A 26514-nucleotide genomic window follows, 5' to 3' on the forward strand; every position below is an offset into this window, starting at 1 on the left:
GGCTGAACAACCCCAACTCCTTCAAACATTCCTCACGGGGCTCGTGCTCCAAGCCCCTCACCAGCCTTGCGCTCAAGCATCTCCTCTTTCCTCCCTCCCCACCACTTCTCTGCCATCGTTTCTGCTTCCCCTCACGGCTCTCCCGCCGCCGCTGCCATTTCCCCTCACGGCCGCCCCCACCGGCGGCAGGGGGCGCTGCGGGGCCGCCCCGGCCGCGCTCGGCGGGGCGGGCGGGCGGCGCCTCCCTCCTTCCTTCCGTCCTTCCCTCCCTCCTTCCATGCCTCCATCCCTCCCTCCATCCCTCCCCGCTCCCCCCCGCCGCCCGCCCGCCCGGCCGGGGCTGCGCTGGCTCCGCTCCGCTCCCGCGGCAGCCGCACAGACGGCGCGGCGGCTCCGAGCCATGCGCGCTCGGCGGCGGGCGGGCAGCGCGCTCCGCGCACGGCAGCCGGGCCCTTCCTCCCCGCGGGACGGGACCGCTCGCGGACTAAAACTCTGTGGATACAATGAAGTGGCTCTGGGACTCTTGGTTTAGCAGGAAAAATTAAATAAAGCGATGTAAGTTTTCTTCTCTTTTTTAAAAAAAATTTTGTTCGTTTGGTTGTTTGCTTGTTAATAAAACCGTAAGAAAAAGACGCGGAAAGGATGCCCTGTTCGGAGCGTGTCGCGGAGGAGGAATGAGCAGTGCCGGGGTTTTCCCTTCCCAAAGTTTTCCTGGAGGCGGAAACGCGACGGTCCCGTCCGAGCAGAGAGGGACCGGGGGCTGGGGCAGAGGGAAGTTGGTGCAGCAAAGCTTGCTCTGGGCTGTGGAAGCAGAGGACATAGGATCATGCAGGTATAGATGCGTATTGCTGTTTAAAGGTAATTCTGGCAGACGTTCAGTTTAGTTTCCATCTTGCTTCCGCACCCAGAAGTGCCGGGAAGAGCAAACAGCGCAGAAAATACTCTGCGATTGTTCAGTTGATGTTGTCTGTTGTCAGATGTGTTGGAGTGGAAAGCTAGTGGCAGGTGTTGAAGGGAAGAAATGAGCCGGACCGGTCATTTCTGTAGTGGCAGAGAAAATGTATCATTCTTCTGTATGGCAAGGGTGTTACTGGTATTACTTGTTGTAAGAGCTGACGTATTTTAAGTGTGTTTTTTAACGGCACCAAGCACCCCAAAGCTGTTTGTAGAACAGCTTTGCTTAACAAATTTGGAGTTTTTACTGGCAGAAATAAAAAACTTGACTTGGCTCATGTGAGTAAAAGCAAATCGGGGAGAGCTCTGCTGCACTCCTGCAAGGTGATCATGATTTTATCAAGGCAGCCCTGAGGGGAACAGTGACATACTGGGAGCACCGTGAGAGACAACAAAAGCTAAATTAAAGCAAAACTTATGCAACCGAAATGTGGCTGCAATGGGAATAAATCAGACCTTTCAATTTTATTTTTCTTGGAGATTTTTGGGTGAGGAGGTGGAGATGAGCTTCTGAAAAGTGAATAAGCACACCAGCCAAGCACATCTAGGGCAACAGGTCTCGTTTTGCCTTGCAGAGGGTGAGCTGAGCCTTGTGAGTGCTTGAGCCAAGCTTTTCCAGGCACAGCCGGGCCAGTGGCTGCTCCTGTTGGATCCGGAGTTGGTGGCCCCGAACTCTCCCACTGCCGGGCTGGCGAGCAGCTCTTCCCAAAACACAGGGTGCATGGTGGAATAAACACGGTGATTCAAAGAGGATTTGTCAATACTAAAAATAAACAGGCCCGCAGATGTGTCCTAGAGGGTCATGTCCAGACACAGCATTTTCGGGGCCAATGAGCCGATTTCGGCGATTTTCCGTCCGTGTGTCCTGTCCAAGGTGCTGAAGTTCATTTTGCTGCAATTTCCCAGGATTTCGGGGTTTGGCAGAAGGGGTCTTGGAGGCTTCCTGATGTCTTAAACCGGCGAGGGGGTTCCCCCCCGTTTGGTATGAAGAAAAAGCAGGGATGTGTTTTCAGACACGTATATTTGATCCGTGCTTTTGGCGTGGGGAGGCAGACCAGGTGGAGACGCAGATGGATCCGGCAGATCCCATAAGCTTGTGGTGGCAGAGAATTGGAAAGGTCAGAGCTGTGAGGCAGTGAGGAGTGAAACCCTCTTATTTGAATGGACCAAGAAAGTGGTGTTTTTGGAAGTGTTGCTTCTGCTGGTTTGGGTACATTGCCTTGATGAAACAGGGTTCCAAAAAAGTTGAGGGGAGCCCAGCATCAGGATGGGATGGGAATGATACAGCTGGATTTGGAGTGATTTTCACTGGTTTTGTTAATAATTTTTTAATCTGGTGTAGCCTTTTCAAGTGGCAAACGTGGTTGAAAGAGAGCTTCAGAAACAGAGGGTCCTTCATAAAAAATATCGTATCTTTTTGGAGCAAATGTCTCAACGTGTAAGCAATGGAAGTTGTGGTATTTTTAGATTAATGTGCCAAAAGCTCTCAGCCTTGAGTAGTGGAGTTTATGTAACTTTGGTAGGGGGCAGGTCGCAGTATTGCCAGAAATAATCACAGATTAATATTTTACTGAACTTGCTTGTGATTGGAGTTGGACGTTGTAACGTGGTTTTTCTCAGCTCTTGCTGCTCACTCTGAATCATCCACAGTGCAGCTTTGCTCTTCTGTCTGAGGCTCTGAGGGTTTTAGAAGCATGAAGGGTCAGCTTCTGAAGCCAGAGTTCTCACACAGGAGTGGTTTGTGCTGCAAGGAGCCCTGCAGATTTAAAGCATGCCAGGGCTCTGTACAGTGTGGCAGGGAACGGATCCTGTTTCATGGCCTCAATCATTTGTCAGAGGTCACAAAGGTATTCAGTTGCATCATTGGGTATGTAGCCTAAATACCTTGACCATGAAGGGGGTATGTAGACCACGAGACTTTGTGACTCTGAATGACAGCTCATGGGTACAGACTTTAAAAATGCAGCAGAGTTGAGAGCATTTCATTCCTGGCTTGAACCAGAAAGTGGCCTCGGTTCTCACTATGATGGACTAACACCTGTGGCACCAGCTACTGCCTCCCAGGACCTTTACATGTGACAGGAAAAGGTTGAGTAGTTGCTGTGTTCTTGATTTAAGCACGTTGTCAAAATTATGTTTAAAGATTTACTGATAGGAAATTTCATCCTGACTGGGAGATTAATGAAATATAGCTACTTTTAATTTCTTTAAATATTCTGTTTATGATGTTAGAGAGGGATTGGTTTAACGTCTCATTACGCTTTTCTGTTTAGTGTTTGAAGGAATCCTTTGTGCATGTATCAGAGTAAAGAACATTTTGATTTTCATATTGAACCATGCTGGTGGTCATTTGGAAATCCTAGTCCTACTTTTCAGAAGGAACTTATTGTCGTCCGTTATCATCTTTAGAACCTTAGTTTTTGAAAGCTCAACTTGAAAAATCATAAAAGGTACCTGTTGTTTTCAGAGATCGGGTGCTCAGTTCTTCCTGAAAATTGTTACCTCATAAGTTGTCTCTGATTTACTCTGGAAAATTATAGCCCTGATTGTTAAAAGGTGACATCAACTAATTTCTCAGTTCTCTTAAATAGAACTTTGGTAACTTAGAAGCAGTATCACTCTTAAATATCCACTTGAATTTCTGCTTTGGGTTTACACATTGTCTCGAGGTAGGGCCTTAGTCATGGTATAAAGCAGTTTATAGTTGGAGTTCTGTCATCGCTTTTCCCTCGTTTCACCATCTAACCTGGAGTAAAATACATGAAGTCTGTGGGGTATATTTCTGTTTGCTTGTAGTGAATATCTCTTCCATGGTGTCATGGATAATTGCAATCAGTTCAGATAAACATGTGTTTATTTATCCTTTAAATAGGACTGTCCTTATGAACACCTACCAAAAGGAAACCCCGTTGATATTTCTATTGATCTTGGTTTATTATTTACTCTGCAGACCAAACTGAGGAGCCCACTTTGACCTGGCTCTGTCTCTTTGGGTTTCTCTTGCAAAGTGACAGTTTCTAAATCAGGAAGGAAATCAGGTCACATTTCTGGTTCTACAGGATTTATCTCATTGCTCTTCTTTCAAAGTAATTAGAGTTACTAATAATGAGGAAAAGAAAACTTTTCCAGAACTGGAATGTCCCTAACTCCTCTCTCCTTCTGGCAGTTTTTGTGTCACTGAAGAGACCCAGGTAGTTCAGAAACTTTGGTGTGTAGGATCCTTTTGCTCTGTTACATACACAGTGTCTTCCTTTCAATGCAGCTGCAGGTGATCTTTTCACCTTTATAAATCTATCTTCTTTCCCTTAGAATTGTGTTTCCTTATTTATTTCCCAATAATTCTGGAGTTGGTGTTACTAGCTCCGGACTGTCCATTGTAGTGAGTGAGATCCCAGATTTCAGCTTGGGAGATGAATAAGAACACATTTATTACAGTTATCCCCTGTTCCCGTCCCTCAGCTGGCTCAGGACAGAGTGATTTTGTTAAATTCATGCAGTACCAGCTGTCACGAGCACTGTTTGCACCCCTCCTTCTCTGGTTTCTAATCAGTCCGAGTTCACAGAGGAAACTTCCCATGAAAGATGGCAAAACAACCACAAAAAATTCCCTCTCTTGTCACACTCCCACCTTTGAGGAGGTGTAGCTTGGCCTCCCACCAGGAGGTCACCTTGTGAATCATTACAGTGCAAAATTGTGTCAAAAGATCCCTTATCTTTCGTGGCAAAAACATGCCTCACTGCTCTTTGTATTGAACAAAGCCTTTGTTAATCACTGTTCTGCATAACAAGAATGGTCTGAGTTTTATTTTTATCATCATATTGCAAGAGCTTTTTGAATTTAGAGATTTGACACATCAAATAATGCTGTTGTACCAAAACATGCAGAAAAAATTAACAATTCCGCTAAGCTCCAAGTTTTCTCTTTGCCCTTTTTTATTTAATTATAAAATTAGAAGTTTACTTTTATGTCGTGGAAAAAAAAGTCCATACTTCACTGGACTATTTATTTCATCTCTCATTTTTAATTGAGTTTTCCTAGTTTGCTAAACTTTTGCTCTTTCTGCAATGCTGAGAGCCCTGCCAACAGGTTGTAGATTTTTTGAAAGCTTGCTGGATTCCTAAGGCACTAAAATTGCTCTGCATTCCAGTTATTGTTTGAAAAATATCTGCAACTTGTACTTTATTAGTTTTTAATCCAACTCTAGTATTGAATATCTAAAGAAGTTTTACTGGTTTTATTTGCAATTGTGTAAAGGTTAGGTGACAATGCAGACCACGGGCACAATTAAGGTGTGTTGGAAGAAATTAGTCTTTTTTCAATATTTGTGGCACTTGAAGGCTGATTGTGAACACTAAGCCTGGTTTTTAGGGTTTTCAAGGGGCCTTGGGAAATGGGAGTTGTGCTTGAGTTTTTTTCTCTGCTGATTTTAAGTCTTTAGTGAAAACAAAAAAAATCTGTGTCATACAATGTAATAGAAAAACTTGTTCATGAGCAATTTTTTGTTTTAGGATCCAATAGCTGGAGATAGATTAGAGACTAACTTTTAAAGCCAAAATCCCTTATTAAAGACTGTATTGGTTCTAAAGTGATTTTTCTATGTTTCTTTTCCTTATCGTATTGAAATGGTCGCTTTTACCCGCTAAAATGGACAGTTTTGTTAGAGGCTGAATACGCCACAGGTGCTCCTGACAGCCTTGCAGCACATTGGGTCTAGCAAGTTTTGCTTCAGGTTTAACAGAACCTTGGTCTTGGGAAACCAGAACAGCACAGAGGAATCAATCACCTCTGGTTATTTACAGTGAGAAAAAATCCCCCCTGTAGGAGCCAGCTCAGCTTTTGTGCCCCACTGCCAGCCCATTCCAGCCCTCCCAGGAGCGTCCCTGCTGCAGGGTCAGACACTGCCCAGGGAAACAATCTTTAAAGAAAGTGATGATGAGGAAAAAAAGCCCCTTTCTCATGGTGTAAAGCTCATAAAGAGGAGAAACTCTGTCATGAAGTTTTTGTTTTAACCTGTCACCAGAAGTGGGCAGAGGTTTAGGGAGAGCAATGTTAGCGGGAGGCTTTTGGGAAGAGGAGAAAGGAGCATCATTAAAGTGTTACAGCCTGACCTGTAGACAGGCACTTAGTGTTGTCTGAGGCCTGACACGCTGCTAGCACGTTACATAATGCACAATTATAAAATCACACTAAAGCCTCTTTAAAATACCTGTCTGATTATAACAGGGTAATAATTATGCCGCGTTTAATAGAGCTGAGTGCTGCGGGGAAGGGACCCCCCTGCGCCAAACTTGTTCCTGTGCCTGCCAGCCCGCATGCAGCCAGCCGTGCCATCCCCTGGGGTGCCTTAGACCCTCCCAAAGCCCCTCGGGTGTGTGCCCGTGCCCCGTGTCGCTCTCGTGTTACACAGGGGTTGTCCTTTCCTTCCGGACGCATTTCTGCCCGTCGCTGCTCCCCATATTAGTCCAGCCAGCTCGGCGTGACGCGGCCGCCCTCTCTCCCTCCCCGGGGCCGAGCACATCGCCTCCGGTGCATTGCCTAGCCCTGTCCCCAGCCTCCGACACGGCACATCGCCACCGGTGCGTCCCCAGCCCGGTCCCCAGCCCAGCCTCCGCCAGAGCGCATCGCCTGCGGCGCGGCCCCGGCCGGGTCCCCGCTCCGCACCGCGCTGTGCCCCGCGGCTCCCGCGCTGCCGGAGGGGCAAAGGCCAGCCGTGGCTGCAGCCAGAGGCTCTGCAAAGCACTGCAAGTATCTCAACAACTTTTTGCATTTATTTCTTCCTCCCCCTCTTGATCTCTTTTCAGCAGCGTCTCACGTCGGGAGGTCCGGTCTGGCTCGATGCGCGCGTGTAGTTCCCATTGAGCCGCTCCGTGGTGAGCTCCGGGTCCCTCGGGAGATCGCCCCTCCGGCAAAGTTCCCCGCGTTTGCCGAGGTTCTCGCAGCTCTTCCTCATGTCCATCAAACGGAGGGATGAGTCCTCTCCTCGGCTCTGCCGGCGTAAATCCAGATCGATTTGTTCGACTTCAGCAGAGCTAATCCAGATTTACACAGCCCTTTCCCCGAGGACTTCCCCCGTTTTTCGCTCTGGGTGACCGTCAGTGGGCCAATGTCAAAATACATCTGATCTAGGCAGATTCCCTGTCTACAGATATTAATTATTCCCTGGCAAGTTTCTGAGGAAGAGCAGTTGGATTTGAAAACAATATACAAATTCTGTTGCTAATTTTAGAAAGTAAGGGGGATTTTTCCCCCTCCTGTTGAAACTAAATATAATTTGAAAGATAATGTACAAAGACTTAAATATAGCCTGCAATTATACATGGCATATGAATAGTTTCTCTTGGTTTTAACATGTTTGGTTTATTTTTCCATCTTTCTCAGCAGACAGCTGCTAGATAAAGGGAGAAAAGTAAATAGTTGTTATGAAACCATACGTCATAGCTACAAGGAATAATTTAAGAAAAGGAATTATCTTAATTATAAGGGACGATAAAGACTAAACAAATCCTTTCTGTGCTTCATCCCCTTGCCCCATCATCTTATGACACCTCTGTAGTAGTACTTTAGCTAAAGAAGTACCTGAGTGCTTCTAGAACAAATTTCTTTTGGGTCCATCATGTTCCTGTTCCTGCTGCATTCAGGCAGTTTTGAAATGAGGCTCTGGATCCTCCTTCACGGGAGGATGAAATTGGAGTAGAAACTTTCCTAGGAAAATTCCCGGGTTCTTGAGTTCCCTTGCCCTCGGTGGAAATTTCGCTTGAATTATACTGAGTTTGCTTTCCTATGAATTTGCTCAACTTGACAACCCCCAAAACTTTTGTTGCGTCCGCACGGTGTCTGAGCAAGCACCTGCAAGGTGTACAGACGTCCTGGCATGAACAACTTGCTTTTTCTGGCAGTTGTGAAACACAGTTCTGCTCCTCAAATACTGTTACATCTGAGGAAAAATTGTTCTTTTGATTAATCAAGTTTCTTGGGGTTTTCCCTGTCTTGTGAAACCTGAGCAGTGCTGGGCTGGTGGGTCTTGCTCTGAGTGTTGTGTGCTCAATAGTCAGGACCCAGTAAAGCTTTTTAGCTGCTTCTAAGGACAGACCAGAAAGAACCTGGGAACACTGCACTGTGGTCACACATCACCTTTTTTACACAGGTATGAAGAATGGAATAAAAGACCCTCAAAATAATAACAATACTAAAAAGACGCCCCAAAATAATGGTTGTAGACTCCTGGGAACAAGGCGAGTGGCTGTGTCTGAGGCTGTGATCCAAAAACATTGAAATATTCTGGGCTGTGGTTTTCTTTTATTAATTAGTCTAAGTGATGTTCAGAACCTGAAACCAAGGCTTTTAGACACATCTCTGGTGCCTAATTCTGCTCAGTGTCTCATAACAGGGTGAATCAGGAGACTGTTTATTGAAGTCAGTGATGCAGTGTCGATGTAAAAGCGACAGAAGGGAGATGGAGGATTTGTTTACGAGCAGAAAAGTCCCCTGGACAGTTTAACACTAACAGAGAAAATTACTGAATAGTTGCAAAGCACAGAGCTTAAATGTAGCTGAAATAAGTCTTCTGGAGCATTTCCAGAACTATTTTAAGGGCCTGATCCAGAGCCTGATGAAGCCAAAGGTAAAGCTCTTCTTGACTTCTTTGGATCCAACATTACATTTCAAAACATCATTCCGTCTCTGGAATTCTCTAAAGCTGTCTCCTAGATGGTTTTTAATTAACTTTTATGCCAGATATAATGTCTTTTGTATCCCTTTAGTACTTGGATTTGTTAACTATAAGAAATAATATCATAATGCCTTTGTTGCACAGGAAATTCTGATTTTTTATGTAGTCATTAGTTGTGCAAGCCATTGAAACTCATCTTTTGTTGCTTGGCTTGTCCATTGGTTTACCAGTGTGCATCTGTCTTATTCTGTAACTTTTGAACCCACTGGTTCAGGACTAAGGGATGTTTGGCTTTTGCAAGTGCTGTTTAAGGATGTTGTTGGGTTGACATTAGAGAGGCTCAATGGAGCATCATATGCAAGAAAGTGACTGTGTAGTGACCCAGCTACATACATTACAGAATTTTTATTGTGTTATTCCATATTTTGTTCTATTTTATGTTTAGTGTCCTATTGTTGGGCCAGTAACTGCTTCACATCCACCACCCAGGTCTGTGAGATCAGGTAATGCCAGGTGTAGGTTGTAATTGCATCGCTTTAAAGGCAGCTTGCAAACAAAGCCCTGGGGTCTCAGTGCATTTTGAAATAATCTGAAAAGGCTCCATCATGTGTATTCAGCACTGGATCCGAGCCTGGTGAAGACCCTCTTTGGCTTCAGGAGCTTGTGGATAGGTCTTTGTGTCTGAGGAGGAGTGGGTATCAGAGGTCAGGTACCAAGGGTGCCTTGAGCTGTGAGAGAGCCTACTCCTGTTAAAAGACTGGAGGAGGTGACAGAGGGACAAAGATGATGTCCCCTCCTTCTTTAAACCTGCCCCATGACTTTGCAGCTGAGTCCCCCTCTGTGCAGGGGGGATGTTTATCTGTATTGGCACTGCTGCCTACTTACATGCATCAGATAGGGATTAATAACTATATATAAAAGACAACTTTTATTTATATTAAAAAAAAATCAGGAACAAAGCAAGGCTATTGAAAATGCAATTTCCAGCTCCATCAGTCGAGTACTCCCCATTTTGCTGAGGACTGGCCTGTCATGGTGTCAGATGGGACATGTGTGCCCAGCTATTGCAAGAAGCGGGTGCAAACCTGGATGAGAGGCAGCAGGGGTACAAAGCAGGATGAGAGGCAGCAGGGATCACGCTGAGGATCCCCTGCCTTGTGTGCACCCATGCAGTGAGGCTGTGGCTGTTTCTCCCCCAGCCCGTGCCCTGCCCATCGCTGCGAGGAAGGGAAAATGGAGGGTGTCCCTGACCCCGGTAATCTCCAGCTGCCACCGAGCCTCCCGGGAGGCACCCGTGGCCAGCACAGATTAACACAGCCCACAGCAGGGACTGGCCTGTGGCCAGCATGGCCCTGGGATCAAAGGAGCACGGAGGTGGCTGAGAGCCACCTTTGGGCCCCTCCTCCTTGCCTCGCTCTGCAGCAGCTTTTGCCTTCCCTGGTAAATCAAAGCCACCCTCTGCAGATCAAAATGCTTCTTTCCCTGTGTCTTGCGTAGGGTGTTGGTGTCCAAGGTGTGGTTTCAGAGCTGACAATTGGATAAAGTCTTCAGGATCTTGCTTCGAGAGTGACATGGAGGTGTGCTGGCTGCCTTTTTTCTTGATGGGCAGAAACAGGGTGTTCTGACCCCAAAGGATAAAGGATGGTGGTGCAAAGCAGGGAACCATCATGAGGTTGTCACGGGCAGACCCAGTGCAGAGGCTTGGAACCATCATGAGGATGTCACAGGCAGACCCAGTGCGGAGGCACATTATGAGCTGTGCCCAGTTCCCTACAGAGCCCTTTCTGGCCCAGTGGCCTCTAGGAGGGAAGGATCAGGAGGAAACTTTGTGCAGCATTATTTTAGAGTTTCAAAGGTCACAAAGAGCCAGGGAAAGCACAGAAATTGGCCTCACAGCACTGAAAATAGTATATTTGAGTGGCAAGCCGGTGCCTTGATTTGGTTTGCAGTGGGTGGTCTAATAAGAAGTTTATTTCTGTTAGAGAGGTTATTTTTGAGGGCTGTTTGTTTGCCAGGATTAAGAGGAAAGTGGTTTAAAACATATTTTGGAGGGATTGTCAATGTTGTCCCTATCAGTTCCAGCAGCTCTCATGCCCCAAAACACAGAGGTTATTTCATAGCTGAGCCCTTTTAGGGAGATCCCTCATACCATGCACTCCCTTTGGCCACCTTGGTTTTCAGCTTCTTCTCCCTGGGCCAATAGCTGTTTTGTGCTGACCAGCACTGCACAGCCACACAGCTGCCAACAACCAGCCCTGGGTTTGAGAGGTTTGTTTTCCAAGGTGGGGCTGGTGCCAGCTGCACTGTTTTTATGGTGTGACGGTCCTTGGGATGAACCCTGCCTTAACTTCTGTGAGCCTGTTGTGTTATCCCTTCCCAACATTAACCCAAAGTCCTGCTCAGGCAGCAAACAACCTGAGCAGCAGCCTGGAGGAATGGCCTTGCAGGGGAATTTTCTCCTCTCACTTCAGTGGTCCAGAGTCCCACCCTGAATGCAGAGCATGATCGCTTCATGCTCATTTTAAATTGTGCCAGCTGAACATGCATACTGGTTTGCAGGACCATGTGGCCCAGGGCAGGACTCAAAAAACAGCATCCCACACATTTGGGTCTGTGGGATGTCAAATACATTGAATATTTTCTTCCCAACGCCAGCTTGAAAGCTAGTTTTATAGTCACAGCTAACATTGCAAATGTTTGAGTCGTTCCCTGGTGCATGATTTCTTCCAAGAGGCTCCTACAACTTTAATGAATGTGAAAGTTGTGATTAGCATGGGAAATCATAGCTTATAGCAACTACACAATCTATTAGGCTACCCATCAGTCTTGCTGTTAGAGCACTCTGCAGAATTCAATAAACAATATTATTTACTCTGTTGTCTTTAGGAGCTTGAGAAACTTCCCAAAATGTCTAATAATCCAGAAAAAAGCTTTGTTGAAGAGCAAGTTCACTTCATTGATTTCATTTCTTCACTTTGGTTACTGAATGGCAGGCTAAAAATAAATTTAAAAAAAAACAAACCAGTATTGAGATCAATCGCTAATTGATTTTGCCTTGTCATATCCAGTTAAAAGCAGAACCAATGCTTTCTGAAATGTTACTGATGTTCTGGAGCTTTATAAAGCTGCATATGAGAGCATGCATCAATAGCAGAGTGTAAGATCTCTTAATTTGGGCTTCATACAGAGTTTTAGGCATGTAAATGTCAGACTAAAGTTCAAGGCTTCACCAAAGTGCTGTGAGGATCTCCAATGTCAGTGAAATTCCTATTAAAAACTGTCCTTTGAGGCTTTGCTGCCTGCAAATGCTGGTTTCTTGAAACAAAAGTTGCATGGATTGTTGAAGAAAAGGTCTCACAGGGTAAAGTTGTGGCTGAAGAGAATTTCTGAGCAGGAAACAATGAAGGAGCTGCTGTAGGATCTGCCACAAGAGCCAAGCTCAGCTGCTTTGCTCCAGCAGTGAGTCAGCTGGGGACACCATCCCGGAGGGCAGGGACAGTGTGTGTGGCTGTCCCCACACCTCAGTGGGACTGAAGGGCTTGTGTTGCATCCCTAGTGCTGGAGGTGCTGGGAATCACTCTTTCCCAGAAGCAGGAGGGCAGGCAGGGACCAGCCCCCCTTTGCTGTGCTTGGCATCACCCTGACAGCTCCCCATCCTCACCCTCCCTCTCCAGAAGCACCTCCTGGCTCACTCTGCTGAGGCTGCTGCTTTTCTGGATGGTTTTCCCTGGACTGCCAGCCTTGTGCCTTTGAGGGGGGATGGAGGGAGGGGAGAGCCAAAACAGAGGACAGCCTATTTTTAGGCTGACTATCTCCCACTCCCTGGAAGGCCGGGTGCCAATTAGGTGGTGTGGCGGGGTGACACTTGCCTGTCTGTAATGTACCAAGGGACCCCGAGCCTGACTAGATTTTTGCAGTAATGTTTATTTTGTGCTGTTTCATCTGCTCATTTTTATCTGCATAACTTCCTCCTCCCTCCCATCACATTTTATAACAGAGCTCCATGCACACCGTGTTGTGTGATGTTTTGAAGCCCAAGTACATGATTTTGGCTTGTGCCTTTCTGTTCCTTTTGTAGTAGGATAAGAAAGAAAAGACTGGAAAATTTAGGCTCAACTCCATAATTTAGAGATTATAAAACAATCAAATAAAACTGTGATCATCTACTCTGTCTCCAGAATAGCAGAGGGCTCCTCATAATTAGTATTTTTTCAGCTACAGCATGTACTGTCACGAAGAGGAATTGAACAGGATGGATTTTTTCATCCTTCAGTCTTTGGTAGGTTATTAGTCTTTGGTAAAGCATGGTTAAATGATTTTCTTTAAAGTGAGCACATTATGCCTAATTAATATTTCTTTTGTTCCAGTTCTTGACCACTGGATTTCTCCTATATTATTCTGGCAGAGTGCAAAGTATCTGTAATAAGAAGAGAAGTAGTAATGTTTTAGCTGTGTTTGTCCAAGGGTGCTGCTACTGTGATTAATTTATCTCTTTCCATTTCCTTTGGTGTTATCGAGCTCTTTGCAGCGTTTACTATGAGCCTGATTTCCAGCCCATAATTGTCTTTAATGATACTTCCCTAAACCTTTCTAATTTATCAGCACAACCCTTGTGCTTTGGACATCAGAACCAAAATGGGGTAGTGTTCCCATCAGTTTCTATCACTGTCCCCTGAGCCGTGATTAACCAAACTCTGCATCAGCTCTTTTGCTCTTTCCCCCAGAAAGCAGAAATGTTTTCAGTCCTTCACATCTTCCTGTGATAAAACACTGCCACAATTGTGGTTTTCTTCTGGTGCCTCACCACAGTGTCCCAGTACCTTGGAAAGCAGCACTGACATTCAAAGTACATGTTGGCCAAATCTGTAGGAACTCTTGGGTTCAATTATCATAACTTGTTGATATAGAGAGTCTAGCTAAAGAAACTGGGGTATTTTAGACTCCTTTTGTAGATATTTATTGCTCTTAAATGCAAAATGACATTCTCAGCATATTATTGCTCCATTGCATGGATTTTTCCCCAGTACAGAACAGAAATAGGTATTGAACATTTCTGTGCTGTTGTGTCTGACGGTACTTAAAGGATAGGTTTTGTTCCTTATGTTTGAAAAGTTCCCTCTTGCCCTTAAAAAGGCCAGCAATTTCTCTAGCTGCAGTTCTGTCACTGATTCTTTCTATTCTAACACAAGCACCTGTGTTACATGTCATCATGTTATTCTTGACTTCCTTTCTTTTTTCTTTTTTTAAGAAAGAATTTTGCACTCTGGAGTGTGTGCAGCATTTTGATTGTCATAGGATAGGAGGTAAATACTTTTTTGAGCTCTTTCAGTGTCCAGGAAGAGAGAGTGCACAGGCTCTGCACAACATGGCCAACACAGGATTGGAAGGATGAAGCTGATATTTGGAGAGAACTGGGGAAATAGGAAAGGGAACATTCCCCTACATCTCATTAAAGGTGAAATTCTTTCTCTGCAGAAACCCTCAGCAAAACAGATCTGCTTCACATCACCAAAGCTCAAAGCATCCCTTTTATTAAGGGACAGACTTAAGGGGGTTTTAAGCCTCCAGATATTGATATGTGACAGTCTGGTACATGTTCCCACATTGTGTCATATGATGGCAACTACAAATACCCTTTTTCCCCCCCACAAAATATGATTGTGATATCATGCCACCTTCTGTGTTTCTGCTGGCAGCCCACACATAGCTGGGGCTTAGAAGAGTGACACCAGGGTCAAAACCTGAATCATCATCCTACAGCCACTGTCCTTCTGCAGCTGAGCAGTAAAGTGCTCCTCTTTGACTTCATCCTTAGCTGGAGACTGCAACAAAACAGCACCACTGGGACACTGTCCTCAGCACACTCTTGCTGGGCCGAAGCACTCAGGACTTTGGGAGAAGTTCTCTGCTTTGGGGGAAAACCCAGGCTGGGAGGTGAGCTAAGCCCTGGGTCAATGAGCTCAAAACCAAGGTCTGTGAGGAGGAAAGATAACTTCCCAAATCACAGCTGAAGCCCTGCAGAGCAGTGAGGTTTTCTTTCATTTGCTGGAAGTATCAGAATTCAGTCTTTCAGACCTCCTGATGCTGGGATCCATTAACAAGACATACAAATCTTGACTGTGACTGAACATGAACTCTGGGCTGATGCATATTTATTTATTAATATTTTCTATTCCATGCTGCTGATTGTCCCAGATGCAGGGGAGGGAAATGACTTTCAAATGAGAAGATTTTTCTTAAGCCTAGAGCATGGCTGTACTTGGAATGCAAACTTTAATCAGTTGCTTGATGGAGAAATATGTAATAAAAGTGCAATGTCTGCTGGGTTCCCTTTCATCTGAGAATCAGCTGTAGGGTTGTGTCCCTTGGAAGAAATATGGATTGTGTGCAAAATAATTTAGGCTCTTTGGAATAGTCTCGTTACAGAGACCAGCTACCTTTTTTGTGTGCTTATTTATCTTATTATCACAGCAGTGGTAAATTTTAATAATAGTGGTAAACGTGGCTTGGTGGGGAAGCTGTGCTTCACTGACTTTTTGGGGGGAAGTTGAGTATTTATAGTTTGGAGATTTTCTAAGTCTTACTCTTGCATTCCAGTGTCTGTTTCTTCAGTTCAGCAGCAGCTGGGTTCCTGGGCTCTCAGACACAGGAGTGTCCTTAACCCCAAGGAGGCATCACTTCTTCCACAGCCCAAATCCTCTTGCCCCATGCACCCTGCAGGCAGTCACAACCCAAGCATGAGGAAACTCCACTCAAAAGCAGGAATGTCTCTCTGGCTGATTTCATGAGCTGTTATGGGTTCATACCATCCTTCCCAAGGAGGACGTGCCCAAGGGGCAGCCCAAACCCTGAGAGTTTTTGCTGTGCACCTAAAAAAGAATCCTGGGTGCTCCTGTAAATGGTTGCAGTAAAGAGCTACTGGAGGAAGCTATTTTTTTTTTTCAGGGCAAAACCAGAGAGGCTACTTAGCATACTTTTACATGCTGCTAATGTGGTTTTATTGCTTCTAGGACCTGACCTACTATCGGTATGTGCTGCTGTGGATGCTTTTACTCATTTGGAGCTGGTCCAGGGATCTCTAATGGGGCTCTGCACTGCATGACCTAGGTGTGCTCAGCATGACACCATCCCCTGCACTGGGAGAGCTGGTTTATCACACTGCTGAGGACTGGGAAGATTGGGAATTTGGGCCAGCAGCACGCTCTACCTTGTGCTGGAGTTTGGATCCTGTGGAGTACTGGGTGATGGAGGCAGGGACACCCCTGCTGTCCCCATCACCAACAGGCCATGTGTTTCTTAATGGTCTGTTGTGGACTTGCTTTGTGCACACAGAGCACTTCAGTCCAAGCACTGGGACATGGGGATGTGGTGAGCTGTGAGTCGTTCCCCACTGCTCCTAATGAGAAACCCAACAGATTCCAAGTTAGAAATGGACAAATGGCTTTTGGGATTCACATTTCCCTTCACTGCTGAGCCCGGGAGTCTTGCAGCCAAAATAACGAGTCTTAACATTATCCCTGTATCTCTATAAGCATTTCCCTCAGTGGTATATTTAGCAACATAAATTAGGTTTTGTGTGTATTTGGTGCTCCTAGTTTTGGCCTTCCTTCCCACTCTACAGCTGCAAATTGCTGAAGTGATTGTGTGCTGTTTGTTGTGCTTTACAAGGTTTCTTGACAGCTATCAGCATGTTACATTTAGTGCAGCTTTCTACTTTTTTTTCCCCCTCCATGTATATAATGCTGATCCAGGCAATAACATCTTTCCTGCAAGGGCAGTTTCTTTCTGAAATGCTTAAATACAGACTGAGAAAACCTTATTTTCATGAGCAGTGGCTTCTATGACTGAATATCTCATAGAGACCCAATCTGTATTCAGAAAATCTGAATGCCTCTCCTTTGTCACCAAAGTAGCAATTTTATACAGGAATTGGCAAAAAACATTGTATCACAGAGGTGAAATCTTTGGATGACAATGTGATTTTACTGTTGAGTGCACATGTCTTTAGAGTTAGGCTAAAGGAGCGGTTCACACCTTGTGTTACTTGCCATGATTTTTAAGTGTTATTTTTTAGGGGCAGGGCATTGTCAAGACACTGTTGCTGGGTTTTATTGTCTGTGAGACTTCACTTGTTTCTCCAGGAGAAAGGAATGGGTGAAGCCACAACGGAGTGATCACAGAGCTGGAGTGAGGGTCAGGCAGACCTTGGAGACCGACCCACTTGGCTGGGAAGCTCTGCAGTTGCTCCCAGTTCAGCCAGCCTTGAGGAAGCTTGGGCTGGCCTGAGATAACCTGCAAAGGAAGGGCTCCAGCAGCTGAGGCAAAGGGAATAATAATTTTGGAGGAGAGAATAGCAATCCATGCCCAGGAGTAGCAACCCAGACACAGGAGATCCTGTGTCTTCCTGAGAATGGGAGATCACCCTGAGAGTTGTGTTTGCCTTGGGTACTCTTGAGTTGTCTGAGTGATGTACCTGGGCTTTTGATGACACTGCCAAACTGGGCTGGAAAAACGAGGCACTGCATTTCAAAGAAGAGAAAATTAGATAGCTGGAAAGAGAAAACCCAAATCAACCAAGCAAAACCAAACAACAACAAACAAAAAACCCCAAAAAACCCAACCAAACAAAAAAACACACACAAAAAAAACCCAAACAAAAACAAAATGAAAAAAAAATCCCAAAAAAAACATCACCAAAAGGTATTAATTGGACAGAAATAATTTAAGCATCCTTTCACCACATGGATCACAGTTTTTTCTTACCTTACAGAGGTAAAATTGAGGGCAAATTGCATGCCCAAAGTGTTGTAGGAATGACACAGCCAGAGGGTTTCCCCTACACAATACACTAGCAAACAAATTTTCTGTCCATTTCTTCAAACCTCCACAGAGAGCTCCAGAAAGCCCCTTCTAGACCCAGGGGCCCAAGGAAGGATCTTTCTACCCATATCTTTCCAGAACGTCTCTCTTCACCACCATTCATTTATTTTTCCCAAATCCTTCCCACTCTGTCACTATAGGACATGAGAAAGCACAACATGTACTGCTGCTATTGTAAAGGTAAAAAAAGGAAGTTTATTTTCTGACTCCAGCATTTATAGTTTTCCAAAGGTGACAGTGGATTGGAGGGTGAAGGTGCCACCTCTCCAACGACACTGGACAAACTACCCGTACATCAAATTTCTCCTCCTCTGTGAAGGAATAAAAAAACAATAAGTTATTTACAGAAAGTGTGTAAGAAAGTTTGCTACAAGAATGTAAACTCAGAAGGCTTTAGAAAAATCTTAAAAAATCAGGGTGACACCATTCCTCCCTTGAATTCTGCTTGGGTGAACATGCCCCATTGCCTTGCTTTTGCTTCCTTCCAAGCAGAAGCACCTCCCACCCCAAGGGACAGCACTGGATTCCGTGTTTTCACAGACAGGAGCAGTGTGAGCATTCCTTACATGGTTAATCAGGTGTAGAGAAAGAGCACAACGTGTGTGGCCTCGGGTGACCCCAGACACTGCCGGGAGGTGCCTCTGCCTCTGCTTTGTGAACTTGGAGCATCTGTGCTCTCATCATGTGCTTTGCTGATGCAGGATGGCTAAAGTGTGCTGCTTGGGTGGTGAAACACAGAAAAAATTTTGTCTTCCAAGGTCTGTGCTGCTCTCCAGCCCTCAGAACATACCTCTCCTGGGGTCTGCCCAGCATGGAGTTTGCTGTGCATGTCAAGACTGTGCTGCAGGAGCATGAGAGCATTCAAAGCATGTTGGCATGAGTGGTTCTAACCAAGATTCTACTCCCATATAGGCTCTGAAAATGCACGCTCAGCAAAACTGCTGAAAATGTGCTGGAGAGCTTAGCCACAAGAGTACATCTGTGAAATATTTAAAAAGTAGTCAAAGAGGGGAAAAAAAAGTGAAGAGCAAATTGAGAAGAAAGTGTGCTGCTAGTTCAGCAGAAAAGACAATTGTACCTGCCGGTAGCAAGAACAACTTCATCATCTGACGCATGGAGCTCTTCCAGCTTGTCACAACCCATGCTGCACACCCAGGGCTATTTGTTGCATTAGCAATGAACCAGTGAGTGCAGGGAGCTGCAGCTCCTCCTGGCACATAGGCTGGGCACCAGATCCTGCCTGTGGAGGTGCTGCTGCTGCTTGCACAGGAGAGGAAAAGGTGAGGATGTGAAATGCCATTGGGGTCACGCTGTGTTTCCAACCTCCTCTGAACTGGGTGTTCATCAAGCCCAAGTGCAAAGTCAAGCCTCAAATATTATCTGTTATTTTGTGAGGAGGACTTAATAGACACCTATCACCCTACAGCTGAGTTTTGTTTTGCTGTGGCTAAGAGATGACTGATTTTTATTCTTTGGCAGGGGAGGGCATGGGAGCAGCTGTCTCCAGATGCCAAATGGCAGCTCAAAATTTGAGTTAAGGAGAAATCTGCATTCAGCTGTAAATGAATAGGAAGACATTAATTATCCTACTCAGCCAAGATTGAGGGAAGATACTTTTCACAGTATGTGTGAATTCCAGAGGTAGGGTAGGTCTTACAGCTCAGCTCCATCACAAAGAGCTGCATCCATACTGGAATAAATGAGGCTAAAATCTTTCTTGGAGTTTGTTGCTAAGGACTTTCCTGCTGAATGATGCATGGGAGTGAATCAGCAGTGAGATGTGTATTTCATGTGTAATGTGCTCGAGGGGTGTGATTTGTTCAGAAGGCAGATTGCCTTACTATGTTCTTGACAAAAGAGTCTTGAAAGTTGGACTCAGTTGAATGTGTTGCAATAATGCAGCCTTGTAGTCCCAGATACCTGAATGAACTTGGTGTGATCTCCATTTCCTATCTTCTGTATGCCTGAAAGAAACTCCTCTACAGGCAGAAATAATCTTCCAGGTCACAACTGACCCACAGGACGCATGCCAGTTAAGATGACAAAGAAAAAAGCCCACAAAACTTTTGTTTAAATCATATGGAGTTAGCTCTGTGCTGGACTTCAGTCTGTTTTATCTTACTGGAGGTAAAATCTTCTGACTTTTGTCAATGTTCCTGTCAGTTCCAGGAGAGACAAGCAAGCTGCACCTCTGGAAAAGGATTGCAAAGTAGAGTCATTGGCTTTCATGGTGGAACTATATAACCAACCATACTGGATTTTGCAATCCAGAGTTTTCTCAGCATTTTGAACAGATCTGGTCACAGGATGAAGAAATACAGAAGTGACAGTAATGAGGAAAGAGCAAATACATGAGCTCTCCTGTGGGGAAAAAGTTTGTGCTAACTTGCCTCCTGACAGCAGCCCTGGGGCTGCCTTCAAGATAAGACTTGCAGGAAACACAGACAAAACCCCCTGAATCCTAGAGATGGGAGAGCATATGTAGCCTTGAAAATCACAAGCTGGTTAATAATGATGGAGTTTGTTGTTGTTTGTTGTGTATACAAGCTGCATGGGAAGTGCTCATGAAGGCAGGAGGGAGAAAGGTTCCTAGAGATCATGGAGACTGACCTTTCACATCTGCACTTACCAACCCAGAAAAAGCAATTCCAAGTGTGATTTGGCCTACCTGAAGACTTGTCCTTCCAATTTTCAAAGCCAGCAGCTTGAGTTTGCCTGTCAGGTGCTAATTTTGAGGTGAGAGCTGTCTCCAGAATCAGAGCTGACTGATGGGAAAGCAGCTTGGCTGTTGAGCAGGGAGATGATCTCCCATTGTGGGCATCATTCCTGCATTCCTTAACTGGGAGAGGAGTGCAGCAAGCCTGCCTCGGTAGGACTTACATGGAAATGGCATTTTTAGGGGAATGTTTGAAATGCATCTAACAGGCACCCAGTTAAACACTCCTCTCAGTCTGGCAACAGGCCAGTTTAGAATCTTTTGAACTTCTTGCCCTCCAGGCAGAACCCAGGGTTGAGTTTTCCTACCGACTTCCAGGATGCCAGGTCATTGCTCTCCACAGTGAAGAGAGCCCAGCTGCCTAAAATTCACCCCCAGCTCTGTTTGTCTCCTTGGCCCTGATCGAGGTTTCTCAGGCTCATCCAAAGGCAGGCATTGTTTTCTGCAGCTTCTGTGGCACTGTGTCCACTGGCAGACCTCTGTTTTTAGCAGGGTTAGGAGTCAGACCACAGCTGGTAGCCAGGCAGTCTGCCAGTGTGCTGGGCACATCAGCCATTTCTCATGATATAGAGCAGCTGAGCTAGATTTTTTTTTTTTTTTTTTTGTGTGTGTGTGTGTAAGTTTTTAAACACGTTGAGCTTGCCATGTGGGAAAAAGTTCTGTTACTCTTGTGCTTGCCTGCATCCAATTGTGGCAAGGGCACAAGAGTTTGGGAGCATATTTCTGCTCCTGGCTTAAAACTTGCTCTCATCATAGTGTGCCTGGTGAGACACCAAAGTCCTGTTTCTAGCTGCAGATCCTCAGTGTGGTGCATGTAGGCAGGGAAATAAAACTAAAATTCTGTGTAAATTCTGAGGCTGCTTCTGCAGCTCTCGTGCACCATATGCTGTTCTCAGGAGAGTAGGATTTCAGCCTGACCATCAGGCTCTTGAGGGAGTGTTTCACTGCTGCTTTGCTGCCCTGGACAGAATCTTTGCATGAAGTTATTGCCCCTGAACCAAAAGCAGAGCTGAGTGTCTTTCATGGTCTCATTTTTCTGCATGGTCCTGCTTTAAGGGATTGATCCACGTTATCAGTGTTTTCCTCCTCTTTCTTCAGGAGTTAAATTTTAGACTTTACTCTTTCAAGGCAGAAAAGGATGAGAGAGGAAGCCATGATATTAATCCCTGCACAGAAACACTGATTCTGCTTTTCTGAGGTATTATCCTAAGACAGGAAAAATAAAACTGCCATTGCTTTGAGAGTGGCAAAATTAATTCAACATGATTTCCTATGGGTCTAGTTCATTTACCTTTAACTCACCCTTCCAAGCCCGTGGTTTCCTCCTGACCACTTGTGGGGCTAACTGGCAATGTGGGCAATGGCTTTTGAAGATTCCTTTGCATCCCTAAAGTGATGGACATGCTGACTTCCAGCTCTCAGAATGAATAAGGGGTTGGAGCTACACCACAGAGGAGGCACAAAGTCCCACTGATTTATAATACTAAAGTGTGTTTGAAATTGGCCAATGGATTCAAAAGTTATTAGAAGGGATTAAAAGACAGACAGCATGACCAGATAAGCCTTTTTTCCTCAGGAAACTAGGCTAAAAAGGGAAAAAAAAAAAAACTCAACCAAACTAGTGCAAGGACTTCTGTGATGTCCTCTCTTCATCCTGCTTTTTTTCATTGTCTGGGGTAGTTAATACTAAAAGCTCTGTGTATTTACAAAGGATTGATGCAGCATAAAAAGAAATGGTGCTCTCCTTTCCTCTGACTTTTTATTTATATTACACCTGCAATATTGAATGTCATCAGTCCACTGATGTGAACCATCCCACCAAGCCCCCTGTCTCAGCAGCTGAAATCTGATGGGTGTGAGAAATGACTTGGAGTTACCCACATCTGAACCCCCCTGCCTAAAACAGGATTGAGCTTCCAGGAGACAAGCCCCATGGATTTGTCCCTGTTTGTTGAGGGGTTGTGAGACAAGCCAAGTCACTTTTTATCCATGAGCAGCTCATGAAGACTCTGCTGCTTCGTCTCAGTCAAGGTGTGAAGGTGGAAATATTTCAGCTGAGTAGGTAAAATAGGCTGTGCCTATCTCAGCCTCAAACACACCCTTGACTGGTACCTTTCACAGTGGACAGTGCTTTGCAGCCTAGAATCTGCCAGTGGTTGCAGACTTTGGGAGGTGGGGAAGCCCACGAGGTGCTGTGCTTGGGCTCTGGGGAAGAGGATGCCACTTTGCATGCTCAGCAAAGCTGGTGACCCTCCAATCCCTGTGCACATCTCAGAGCAAACTCAGTTGACTGGGATCCTGTGATCCCAGAGGAATGCTGGGGAAGGGTTGGATTTGATGGAGCCTTTCATCTGAGAGAAGAGGGCTAGGAAAATATTTAGCCTCAGCTGCAAGAAGAAAAAGAGTTAAAGCCTGTGCAGGTATTAAGACTTGGAATTTAATTTCAGACCAAAGATAGATATGTTCCTGGAGATAGATCTTGAAATGTGAAGAAAAGGTATGAAGTTAGGATTTGGTGTTCTGATTATCTTGGTATTTCTAGCCCAATTTTCTGTGTTCCTGGTTATATAGCAGAGCTGGTACAGCTTTTCAAACAGACACAGAAATCCAGAAATAAAAGGAATAGCTGTCAGTGAACCTGCCACCCCCATACACAAGTCCAGTGAGGCAGCTGGGTGTAAAGTTCCTCCCTCCCTTCCTGCTCTTGTGACATCCCTGTTGTCCCAGGATGTTCTTCAAAGCATTGCTGGGGCCCACGAGGTGGCTTTGAAGAGCAGGATGGGGAGTGACCTCCAGCTGACAGCCTGGAGAGACTGTCTTGTCCCCCTGCAGGGCTGGGGTTTAGTATTTTCTGAGCATTCTCAAGGACAAGAGGTTTGATGGCTCAGAATCAGTGCCTTGAACTCTTATTTGGAGGAATCTGGTGGTGGAGGTGGTGGGTAAAGGAATTGCTTGAGGTGGTGGACACCAGATTAAGCCCACACCTGCCAAGGAAAAGATTTCATTCACCTGGTGCTGTTTGGGCTTTCAGACCTTCTGAGTGTGTCCCACCCCAGCTCAGGGTGCAGCTGCACTTTATATATGGGAGGCAGAGGATGATGGGCTGTGGGTAAAAGGCTTTGGAAAGATGGGATGCCTTCATCTTGCTGGTGGAAGAGGTAAATAACCTCACACTTTTCTGCCTTTTGTCAAGCCACAGCGTGTTTGTCCAGTGCAAAATAATTTCATCTGGTGCTACTGTCAAAGAACAAAAAATAGCAACAGGAATTTTTGGGGCTGGGCTTCAATTTAGAGGCTCAAAATGTTTGTGCAGAGTTGGAAATCCTTCCTTGCCCTTCCCCCTCAGCTGGGCACTTAACATGGTGAAGGAATGCGTGATACCCTGCCTAGTCCTCGGGATTAGTAATTTACTTTGTTGTCTGTGTTAATCTAAAGCCCTGGTGATGCAGCAGAACTTCAGCCAAGTTCCTCCTTGGAGGAGTTTGGGAGGAGGGAGTTTATGTGGTGTGTGAAACAAAGCTCTGTGGTAAAAAGGGCCATTGTCTGTGACCCTGCTGCCCAGGAGGGACCAAACTGCCCTTGCCCTGCTCCATCAGGTGTGCAGCTGGCAGAACCCCCTGTCCTCTGCAGCCAGAGAAAGCTCTGAAAGCAGCTCTGTGTCAAAAAGCAGCTTCCCAGCTGAAGTCTGGCGTTCCCTCCGCTCCTGGGAACTGCAGGGCTGCTGCCTTTTGGTGACTTGCTCTCCAGAGGCTGAGAAGAGAGCCTTTCTGCTCCTGCCTCTGCTGGGCTGGCTCTTGGGAGATGTGGGTCTGTGCTCCAGGAGTGGCTCACTCCCCTGCCTGAAGATTGCAAGGTCCCTTACAAAGCACCTTATGCCTCTACCAGGCCCTCATCCCTTGGCAAGGTTTATCCTGCTCAAGGTTCTGCCAAGTGTTTCTCCCACCCCAACCCCCTGCTGGATTAAGCTCACACCCATTGTTTTCCTTTGCTGCTAATTTGTGGTGGTTTATTTTTCTTCCTGTGCTGCAAGAGGTACTGCCTGACATAACCTAACCCTGACAGACTCCTGATAGCAGCTCCCTCCCACCCTCCTCATTCCCGTTCATCTTGTGGCTCATTTTGAAATTGCCATTATTTCATCCCTCTGGGGCACCAGCTAAGGCTACCCTGATGATGGATGCTGCCAGACCAGATGCATAAATATTAAGAAAGCGGAAAGAGCCAGACCTGCAATTTCTTTGTGCAGAGCAGTGATGATGCTCTTCTTACAGCTGACCAGCACAACTGCAGTCTGAGCTCCAGGTTAGAAAGCTGTAGATGCTGGTTAAAATGAAGATTTAACTGTGATTAACCAGCTTGTGGTCAGACAGAGAAGCAAGGATGCTGGTTATACTGGGAAGTTTTACTAGACTGCTGCTGGGTTTATCCAGCACACTGGGCTTATCTCAATTGTACCTTGTCTCAATTCTGATGCTGGTGGTGCAATTGTGACTAGATGATTTTTTCACAGTTTTCTGGATTTTGACATGAAAATATTTGACCCTAGAAATGATTATTCTCAGTCTGGTGTGTAAGGCTTGTAGTGCTGTGTCATAACTTGCTTACCTATGTGCCCCCCTTAATAAATCAGTATGGGTTTGCCTGCAATTGCCAGAGGTTTGGTGCTATCAGAAATATTCAGATACTTTAAGAAAAAAAAAAAAATCTTGATTAATGCTGAGTTAGCTGTCTCCCCTCTAATGCTGTTTCCAGTTCAATGGATGTCTTGATAATGGTGTTTGATCTGAAGGCCACAGACTTATTGATGGTCACAGATCAAAATACCATCCCTGCTAATAAATTATGCTTCTCTCTTTCTGCTAAGAAGTGCAGCAAGAAACAACATCTATAAAAGCAAGGGGAAAATCTGAGCAGTCCCAACAAAGACTCATAGCAGCACTACTCAGAGTAAGAGCCAGCACAATTGAAGTACATTTCCAGATGGGAAATTTGGGAGATGCAAATTGGATGCTGGTGCTGCATCTTTATTTTGGACCCCAAAGCACAGCAAGGCTCATGGTGTTTCTTTTCCTTCCTGTCCACATCCTTCTGCCTGTCTATGCCACCTTAGATCAGCTATAGCTTTGGGAATTTGAGGATCTATAGCTCAGAAATAGTGTTGAAAAGACACAGGAGATTCTTCTTATGACTCAGGGCTGCAGCTAATAGTGCAAAGAGTTTTTGATTGACTAACATCAACTTAATGTTCACCGTCTCCAAAACATCATCTCTTTGGTATTATCTATGAGCACTGAGAGCAAGGGCTATTAGTGTGGTCACACAAAGATCTCAACAATCCTGCACCCAATCCCAACTGAGAAAGCTGGATTTTTTTTTAAAATCAGGGACTGTGGATAAAAAATAGCCCTCATCTTGCTAGAGGTGATCTCTCAAGATTTGCATGGAGTATCCTGGTGATATTGCTATGCTTCCAAGGATCTCACTTTGTCACTTCTCATGCTTATCAGGAAAAATGAAGTTCACCTGTTTAACATTTTCCAAGACTAGTAGCTTTCACTTACAAAAAATGTGCAAGTTTCCTTTCTCTATTTAAAACTAGCAATCAGGACCCATTTATATTCCCTGTAGCAGGAAGACTGAAAGACATCACATTTCAGACCATACCAAAAAAACATCTGAATTTCCACATTTCCTCACTTCAATCTACACACGCCACCAAATCCTAGCTATTTGTAGTTTCCTGAAGATGAAAACTTTTGCTTTGTGGCAACCTTTGAGCATCCATTAAAGCTCAGATGATGGATCAGAGCAGATTGTGTGGTGCTGCCCATCTGCCCATCGGATGCCCAGGCTCACTTTTTAATAAGAGCAAGGAGCTGGTTGTAATGTCATACAGTCATAATTCTTGGCAGTTGCTATAGTTCATATGTTTATTGGAAGCTGAAGCTTTGGAGCATTTTTCAGATGTCTTTACACTTCCTGCTTTAATGCTTGGGATTTTTTTCTCAGCTGAGCTCTCTGGGTCCCAAAGCCCTGTTTATTAGGGAAGGAACCATGTGCCCAGTGGAGTGTTTCATGGAGGGAGTGACTATACTGAAAAAAGGTGAACAAGTCCAGGAGCACCTGCCTGAGCAGTGCATGCTTGTAAGCTTAGAAGGTTTTTGGATGTTTGGAAAAGGACAGGGAGATAACTTTTCCTGTAAAAGAGCTGAGTATGGAATTTTGGGGCTAATCTGAGAGATGATGGACTTTCCCTTAGAGAGAAGGTGAGTTGTGTCAGACTGGCTGAGGAGA

General features: G+C 45.3%; 1 protein-coding gene across 1 annotated transcript in view; it reads left to right on the forward strand.

The window, feature by feature from the left end:
• The first annotated feature begins 375 nt into the window (after nt 1-375).
• The window catches only part of LOC110484562 (sodium channel protein type 5 subunit alpha), a 214478-nt gene continuing 188339 nt past the window's right edge, over nt 376-26514 (forward strand). The window contains exon 1 of the mRNA XM_085563330.1: nt 376-555. The gene's annotated coding sequence lies outside the window, so the exon portion shown is untranslated. The remainder of the gene's footprint in view (nt 556-26514) is intronic.

This window comes from Lonchura striata, chromosome 2 (genome assembly GCF_050655825.1).
Source record: "Lonchura striata isolate lonStrDom1 chromosome 2, ASM5065582v1, whole genome shotgun sequence".
NCBI lineage: Eukaryota > Metazoa > Chordata > Aves > Passeriformes > Estrildidae > Lonchura > Lonchura striata.